The sequence below is a fragment of the Furipterus horrens genome, unplaced genomic scaffold, assembly GCF_987537825.1.
Source record: "Furipterus horrens unplaced genomic scaffold, mFurHor1.1.pri manual_scaffold_18, whole genome shotgun sequence".
Classification (NCBI taxonomy): domain Eukaryota; kingdom Metazoa; phylum Chordata; class Mammalia; order Chiroptera; family Furipteridae; genus Furipterus; species Furipterus horrens.
The window spans coordinates 202,782-212,132 of NW_028327188.1; positions in this window are offsets into that span (position 1 = coordinate 202,782).

The window sequence follows — 9,351 nt, forward strand, 5'->3', positions numbered from 1 at the left end:
CAGAATATGGACTCAGTCTATATTTAAAGAATACTCACTCACCTCAGTATTCCAACAGAACACTCACGTAGCCAGTGTTCTAACAGAATACTAACTCAGCCTGTGTTCTAACAGAATGTGGATTCAGATCAAATATTACTAACTCAGTCTGTGTTCTAATAGAATGTGGACTCAGATTTTGTTCAAAAATTACTCAGTCAGTGTTCTAACAGAATATGGACTAAGTCTATGTTTAAAGAATACTCACTCAGCTCAGTGTTCTAACATAACACTCACTTAGCCTGTGTTCTAACAGAATGTGGGTTCAGATCAAAAATTACTAACTCAGTCTGTGTTCTAACAGAATATGAACTCAGATTTTGTTCAAAAATTACTCAGTCTGTGTTCTAACAGAATATGGACTCAGTCTATGTTTAAAGAATACTCACTCAGCCAGTGTTCTACCAGATTATGGATTCAGACTATTTTCAAGAATACTCACTCAGCCTGTGTTCTAACAGAATATGGACTCAGTCTATATTTAAAGAATACTCACTCACCTCAGTATTCCAACAGAACACTCACGTAGCCAGTGTTCTAACAGAATACTAACTCAGCCTGTGTTCTAACAGAATGTGGATTCAGATCAAAAATTACTAACTCAGTCTGTGTTCTAACAGAATATGAACTCAGATTTTGTTCAAAAATTACTCAGTCTGTGTTCTAACAGAATATGGACTCAGTCTATGTTTAAAGAATACTCACTCAGCCAGTGTTCTACCAGAATATGGATTCAGACTATTTTCAAGAATACTCACTCAGCCTGTGTTCTAGCAGAACGCTCACTTAGCCTGTGTTCTAACAGAATGTGGACTCAGATATTGTTCAAAAATTACTAACTCAGTCTGTGTTCTAACAGAATTTGGACGCAGTCTATGTTTAAAAAATACTCACTCACCTCAGTGTTCTAACAGAACACTAACTCAGCCTGTTTTCTAACAAAATGTGGATTCAGATCAAAAATTACTAACGCAGTCTGTGTTCTAACAGAATATGGACTTAGATTTTGTTCAAAAATTACTCAGTCTGTGTTCTAACAGAATATGGACTCAGTCTATGTTTAAAGAATACTCACTCAGCCAGTATTTTACCAGAGTATGGACTCAGCCTGTGTTCTAACAGAATACTCACACAGCCTGTGATCTAACAAAATATGTACTCAGTCTATATTTAAAGAATACTCACTCACCTCAGTATTCTAACAGAACACTCACGTAGCCAGTGTTCTAACAGAATACTAACTCAGCCTGTGTTCTAACAGAATGTGGATTCAGATCAAAAATTACTAACTCAGTCTGTGTTCTAACAGAATGTGGACTCAGATTTTGTTCAAAACTTACTCAGTCTGTGTTCTAACAGAATTTGGACGCAGTCTATGTTTAAAAAATACTCACTCACCTCAGTGTTCTAACAGAACACTCACGTAGCCTGTGTTCTAACAGAACACTAACTCAGCCTGTTTTCTAACAAAATGTGGATTCAGATCAAAAATTACTAACGCAGTCTGTGTTCTAACAGAATATGGACTTAGATATTGTTCAAAAATTACTCCGTCTGTGTTCTAACAGAATATGGACTCAGTCTATGTTTAAAGAATACTCTCTCAGCCAATATTTTACCAGAGTATGGACTCAGCCTGTGTTCTAAAAGAATACTCACACAGCCTGTGTTCTAACAGAATATGGACTCAGTCTATATTTAAAGAATACTCACTAACCTCAGTATTCCTACAGAACACTCACGTAGCCAGTGTTCTAACAGAATACTAACTCAGCCTGTGTTCTAACAGAATGTGGATTCAGATCAAATATTACTAACTCAGTCTGTGTTCTAACAGAATGTGGACTCAGATTTTGTTCAAAAATTACTCAGTCTGTGTTCTAACAGAATATGGACTAAGTCTATGTTTAAAGAATACTCACTCAGCTCAGTGTTCTAACATAACACTCACTTAGCCTGTGTTCTAACAGAATGTGGGTTCAGATCAAAAATTACTAACTCAGTCTGTGTTCTAACAGAATATGAACTCAGATTTTGTTCAAAAATTACTCAGTCTGTGTTCTAACAGAATATGGACTCAGTCTATGTTTAAAGAATACTCACTCAGCCAGTGTTCTACCAGAATATGGATTCAGACTATTTTCAAGAATACTCACTCAGCCTGTGTTCTAGCAGAACGCTCACTTAGCCTGTGTTCTAACAGAATGTGGACTCAGATATTGTTCAAAAATTACTAACTCAGTCTGTGTTCTAACAGAATTTGGACGCAGTCTATGTTTAAAAAATACTCACTCACCTCAGTGTTCTAACAGAACACTCACGTAGCCTGTGTTCTAACAGAACACTAACTCAGCCTGTTTTCTAACAAAATGTGGATTCAGATCAAAAATTACTAACGCAGTCTGTGTTCTAACAGAATATGGACTTAGATTTTGTTCAAAAATTACTCAGTCTGTGTTCTAACAGAATATGGACTCAGTCTAAGTTTAAAGAATACTCACTCAGCCAGTATTTTACCAGAGTATGGACTCAGCCTGTGTTCTAACAGAATACTCACACAGCCTGTGTTCTAACAGAATATGGACTCAGTCTATATTTAAAGAATACTCACTCACCTCAGTATTCCTACAGAACACTCACGTAGCCAGTGTTCTAACAGAATACTAACTCAGCCTGTGTTCTAACAGAATGTGGATTCAGATCAAATATTATAACTCAGTCTGTGTTCTAACAGAATGTGGACTCAGATTTTGTTCAAAAATTACTCAGTCTGTGTTCTAACAGAATATGGACTAAGTCTATGTTTAAAGAATACTCACTCAGCTCAGTGTTCTAACATATCACTCACTTAGCCTGTGTTCTAACAGAATGTGGTTTCAGATCAAAAATTACTAACTCAGTCTGTGTTCTAACAGAATATGAACTCAGATTTTGTTCAAAAATTACTCAGACTGTGTTCTAACAGAATATGGACTCAGTCTATGTTTAAATAATACTCACTCAGCCAGTGTTCTACCAGAATATGGACTCAGCCTGTGTTCTAACAGAATACTCACACAGCCTGTGTTCTAACAGAATATGGATTCAGTCTATAATTAAAGAGTACTCACTCACCTCAGTATTTTAACAGAACACTCACGTAGCCAGTGTTCTAACAGAATACTAACTCAGCCTGTGTTCTAACAGAATGTGGACTCAGATTTTGTTCAAAAATTACTCAGTCTGTTTCTAACAGAATATGGGCTCAGTCTATGTTTAAAGAATACTCACTCAGCCAGTATTTTACCAGAGTATGGACTCAGCCTGTGTTCTAACAGAATACTCACACAGCCTGTGTTCTAACAGAATATGGATTCAGTCTATATTTAAAGAATACTCACTCACCTCAGTATTCTAACAGAACACTCACGTAGCCTGTGTTCTAACAGAACACTACCTCAGCCTGTTTTCTAACAGAATGTGGATTCAGATCAAAAATTACTAACGCAGTCTGTGTTCTAACAGAATATGGACTTAGATTTTGTTCAAAAATTACTCAGTGTGTGTTCTAACAGAATATGGACTCAGTCTATGTTTAAGGAATACTCACTCAGCCAATATTTTACCAAAGTATGGACTCAGCCTGTGTTCTAACAGAATACTCACACAGCCTGTGTTCTAACAGAATATGGACTCAGTCTATATTTAAAGAATACTCACTCACCTCAGTATTCCAACAGAACACTCACGTAGCCAGTGTTCTAACAGAATACTAACTCAGCCTGTGTTCTAACAGAATGTGGATTCAGATCAAATATTACTAACTCAGTCTGTGTTCTAACAGAATGTGGACTCAGATTTTGATCAAAAATTACTCAGTCTGTGTTCTAACAGAATATGGACTAAGTCTATGTTTAAAGAATACTCACTCAGCTCAGTGTTCTAACATAACACTCACTTAGCCTGTGTTCTAACAGAATGTGGGTTCAGATCAAAAATTACTAACTCAGTCTGTGTTCTAACAGAATATGAACTCAGATTTTGTTCAAAAATTACTCAGTCTGTGTTCTAACAGAATATGGACTCAGTCTATGTTTAAAGAATACTCACTCAGCCAGTGTTCTACCAGATTATGGATTCAGACTATTTTCAAGAATACTCACTCAGCCTGTGTTCTAACAGAATATGGACTCAGTCTATATTTAAAGAATACTCACTCACCTCAGTATTCCAACAGAACACTCACGTAGCCAGTGTTCTAACAGAATACTAACTCAGCCTGTGTTCTAACAGAATGTGGATTCAGATCAAAAATTACTAACTCAGTCTGTGTTCTAACAGAATATGAACTCAGATTTTGTTCAAAAATTACTCAGTCTGTGTTCTAACAGAATATGGACTCAGTCTATGTTTAAAGAATACTCACTCAGCCAGTGTTCTACCAGAATATGGATTCAGACTATTTTCAAGAATACTCACTCAGCCTGTGTTCTAGCAGAACGCTCACTTAGCCTGTGTTCTAACAGAATGTGGACTCAGATATTGTTCAAAAATTACTAACTCAGTCTGTGTTCTAACAGAATTTGGACGCAGTCTATGTTTAAAAAATACTCACTCACCTCAGTGTTCTAACAGAACACTAACTCAGCCTGTTTTCTAACAAAATGTGGATTCAGATCAAAAATTACTAACGCAGTCTGTGTTCTAACAGAATATGGACTTAGATTTTGTTCAAAAATTACTCAGTCTGTGTTCTAACAGAATATGGACTCAGTCTATGTTTAAAGAATACTCACTCAGCCAGTATTTTACCAGAGTATGGACTCAGCCTGTGTTCTAACAGAATACTCACACAGCCTGTGATCTAACAAAATATGTACTCAGTCTATATTTAAAGAATACTCACTCACCTCAGTATTCTAACAGAACACTCACGTAGCCAGTGTTCTAACAGAATACTAACTCAGCCTGTGTTCTAACAGAATGTGGATTCAGATCAAAAATTACTAACTCAGTCTGTGTTCTAACAGAATGTGGACTCAGATTTTGTTCAAAACTTACTCAGTCTGTGTTCTAACAGAATTTGGACGCAGTCTATGTTTAAAAAATACTCACTCACCTCAGTGTTCTAACAGAACACTCACGTAGCCTGTGTTCTAACAGAACACTAACTCAGCCTGTTTTCTAACAAAATGTGGATTCAGATCAAAAATTACTAACGCAGTCTGTGTTCTAACAGAATATGGACTTAGATATTGTTCAAAAATTACTCCGTCTGTGTTCTAACAGAATATGGACTCAGTCTATGTTTAAAGAATACTCTCTCAGCCAATATTTTACCAGAGTATGGACTCAGCCTGTGTTCTAAAAGAATACTCACACAGCCTGTGTTCTAACAGAATATGGACTCAGTCTATATTTAAAGAATACTCACTAACCTCAGTATTCCTACAGAACACTCACGTAGCCAGTGTTCTAACAGAATACTAACTCAGCCTGTGTTCTAACAGAATGTGGACTCAGATTTTGTTCAAAAATTACTCAGTGTGTGTTCTAACAGAATATGGACTCAGTCTATGTTTAAAGAATACTCACTCAGCCAGTATTTTACCAGAGTATGGACTCAGCCTGTGTTCTAACAGAATATGGACTCAGTCTATGTTTAAAGAATACTCACTCAGCCAGTGTTCTACCAGAATATGGACTCAGCCTGTGTTCTAACAGAATACTCACACAGCCTGTGTTCTAACAGAATATGGATTCAGTCTATAATTAAAGAATACTCACTCACCTCAGTATTCTAACAGAACACTCACGTAGCCAGTGTTCTAACAGAATACTAACTCAGCCTGTGTTCTAACAGAATGTGGACTCAGATTTTGTTCAAAAATTACTCAGTGTGTGTTCTAACAGAATATGGACTCAGTCTATGTTTAAGGAATACTCACTCAGCCAATATTTTACCAAAGTATGGACTCAGCCTGTGTTCTAACAGAATACTCACACAGCCTGTGTTCTAACAGAATATGGACTCAGTCTATATTTAAAGAATACTCACTCACCTCAGTATTCCAACAGAACACTCACGTAGCCAGTGTTCTAACAGAATACTAACTCAGCCTGTGTTCTAACAGAATGTGGATTCAGATCAAATATTACTAACTCAGTCTGTGTTCTAATAGAATGTGGACTCAGATTTTGTTCAAAAATTACTCAGTCAGTGTTCTAACAGAATATGGACTAAGTCTATGTTTAAAGAATACTCACTCAGCTCAGTGTTCTAACATAACACTCACTTAGCCTGTGTTCTAACAGAATGTGGGTTCAGATCAAAAATTACTAACTCAGTCTGTGTTCTAACAGAATATGAACTCAGATTTTGTTCAAAAATTACTCAGTCTGTGTTCTAACAGAATATGGACTCAGTCTATGTTTAAAGAATACTCACTCAGCCAGTGTTCTACCAGATTATGGATTCAGACTATTTTCAAGAATACTCACTCAGCCTGTGTTCTAACAGAATATGGACTCAGTCTATATTTAAAGAATACTCACTCACCTCAGTATTCCAACAGAACACTCACGTAGCCAGTGTTCTAACAGAATACTAACTCAGCCTGTGTTCTAACAGAATGTGGATTCAGATCAAAAATTACTAACTCAGTCTGTGTTCTAACAGAATATGAACTCAGATTTTGTTCAAAAATTACTCAGTCTGTGTTCTAACAGAATATGGACTCAGTCTATGTTTAAAGAATACTCACTCAGCCAGTGTTCTACCAGAATATGGATTCAGACTATTTTCAAGAATACTCACTCAGCCTGTGTTCTAGCAGAACGCTCACTTAGCCTGTGTTCTAACAGAATGTGGACTCAGATATTGTTCAAAAATTACTAACTCAGTCTGTGTTCTAACAGAATTTGGACGCAGTCTATGTTTAAAAAATACTCACTCACCTCAGTGTTCTAACAGAACACTAACTCAGCCTGTTTTCTAACAAAATGTGGATTCAGATCAAAAATTACTAACGCAGTCTGTGTTCTAACAGAATATGGACTTAGATTTTGTTCAAAAATTACTCAGTCTGTGTTCTAACAGAATATGGACTCAGTCTATGTTTAAAGAATACTCACTCAGCCAGTATTTTACCAGAGTATGGACTCAGCCTGTGTTCTAACAGAATACTCACACAGCCTGTGATCTAACAAAATATGTACTCAGTCTATATTTAAAGAATACTCACTCACCTCAGTATTCTAACAGAACACTCACGTAGCCAGTGTTCTAACAGAATACTAACTCAGCCTGTGTTCTAACAGAATGTGGATTCAGATCAAAAATTACTAACTCAGTCTGTGTTCTAACAGAATGTGGACTCAGATTTTGTTCAAAACTTACTCAGTCTGTGTTCTAACAGAATTTGGACGCAGTCTATGTTTAAAAAATACTCACTCACCTCAGTGTTCTAACAGAACACTCACGTAGCCTGTGTTCTAACAGAACACTAACTCAGCCTGTTTTCTAACAAAATGTGGATTCAGATCAAAAATTACTAACGCAGTCTGTGTTCTAACAGAATATGGACTTAGATATTGTTCAAAAATTACTCCGTCTGTGTTCTAACAGAATATGGACTCAGTCTATGTTTAAAGAATACTCTCTCAGCCAATATTTTACCAGAGTATGGACTCAGCCTGTGTTCTAAAAGAATACTCACACAGCCTGTGTTCTAACAGAATATGGACTCAGTCTATATTTAAAGAATACTCACTAACCTCAGTATTCCTACAGAACACTCACGTAGCCAGTGTTCTAACAGAATACTAACTCAGCCTGTGTTCTAACAGAATGTGGATTCAGATCAAATATTACTAACTCAGTCTGTGTTCTAACAGAATGTGGACTCAGATTTTGTTCAAAAATTACTCAGTCTGTGTTCTAACAGAATATGGACTAAGTCTATGTTTAAAGAATACTCACTCAGCTCAGTGTTCTAACATAACACTCACTTAGCCTGTGTTCTAACAGAATGTGGGTTCAGATCAAAAATTACTAACTCAGTCTGTGTTCTAACAGAATATGAACTCAGATTTTGTTCAAAAATTACTCAGTCTGTGTTCTAACAGAATATGGACTCAGTCTATGTTTAAAGAATACTCACTCAGCCAGTGTTCTACCAGAATATGGATTCAGACTATTTTCAAGAATACTCACTCAGCCTGTGTTCTAGCAGAACGCTCACTTAGCCTGTGTTCTAACAGAATGTGGACTCAGATATTGTTCAAAAATTACTAACTCAGTCTGTGTTCTAACAGAATTTGGACGCAGTCTATGTTTAAAAAATACTCACTCACCTCAGTGTTCTAACAGAACACTCACGTAGCCTGTGTTCTAACAGAACACTAACTCAGCCTGTTTTCTAACAAAATGTGGATTCAGATCAAAAATTACTAACGCAGTCTGTGTTCTAACAGAATATGGACTTAGATTTTGTTCAAAAATTACTCAGTCTGTGTTCTAACAGAATATGGACTCAGTCTAAGTTTAAAGAATACTCACTCAGCCAGTATTTTACCAGAGTATGGACTCAGCCTGTGTTCTAACAGAATACTCACACAGCCTGTGTTCTAACAGAATATGGACTCAGTCTATATTTAAAGAATACTCACTCACCTCAGTATTCCTACAGAACACTCACGTAGCCAGTGTTCTAACAGAATACTAACTCAGCCTGTGTTCTAACAGAATGTGGATTCAGATCAAATATTATAACTCAGTCTGTGTTCTAACAGAATGTGGACTCAGATTTTGTTCAAAAATTACTCAGTCTGTGTTCTAACAGAATATGGACTAAGTCTATGTTTAAAGAATACTCACTCAGCTCAGTGTTCTAACATATCACTCACTTAGCCTGTGTTCTAACAGAATGTGGTTTCAGATCAAAAATTACTAACTCAGTCTGTGTTCTAACAGAATATGAACTCAGATTTTGTTCAAAAATTACTCAGACTGTGTTCTAACAGAATATGGACTCAGTCTATGTTTAAATAATACTCACTCAGCCAGTGTTCTACCAGAATATGGACTCAGCCTGTGTTCTAACAGAATACTCACACAGCCTGTGTTCTAACAGAATATGGATTCAGTCTATAATTAAAGAGTACTCACTCACCTCAGTATTTTAACAGAACACTCACGTAGCCAGTGTTCTAACAGAATACTAACTCAGCCTGTGTTCTAACAGAATGTGGACTCAGATTTTGTTCAAAAATTACTCAGTCTGTTTCTAACAGAATATGGGCTCAGTCTATGTTTAAAGAATACTCACTCAG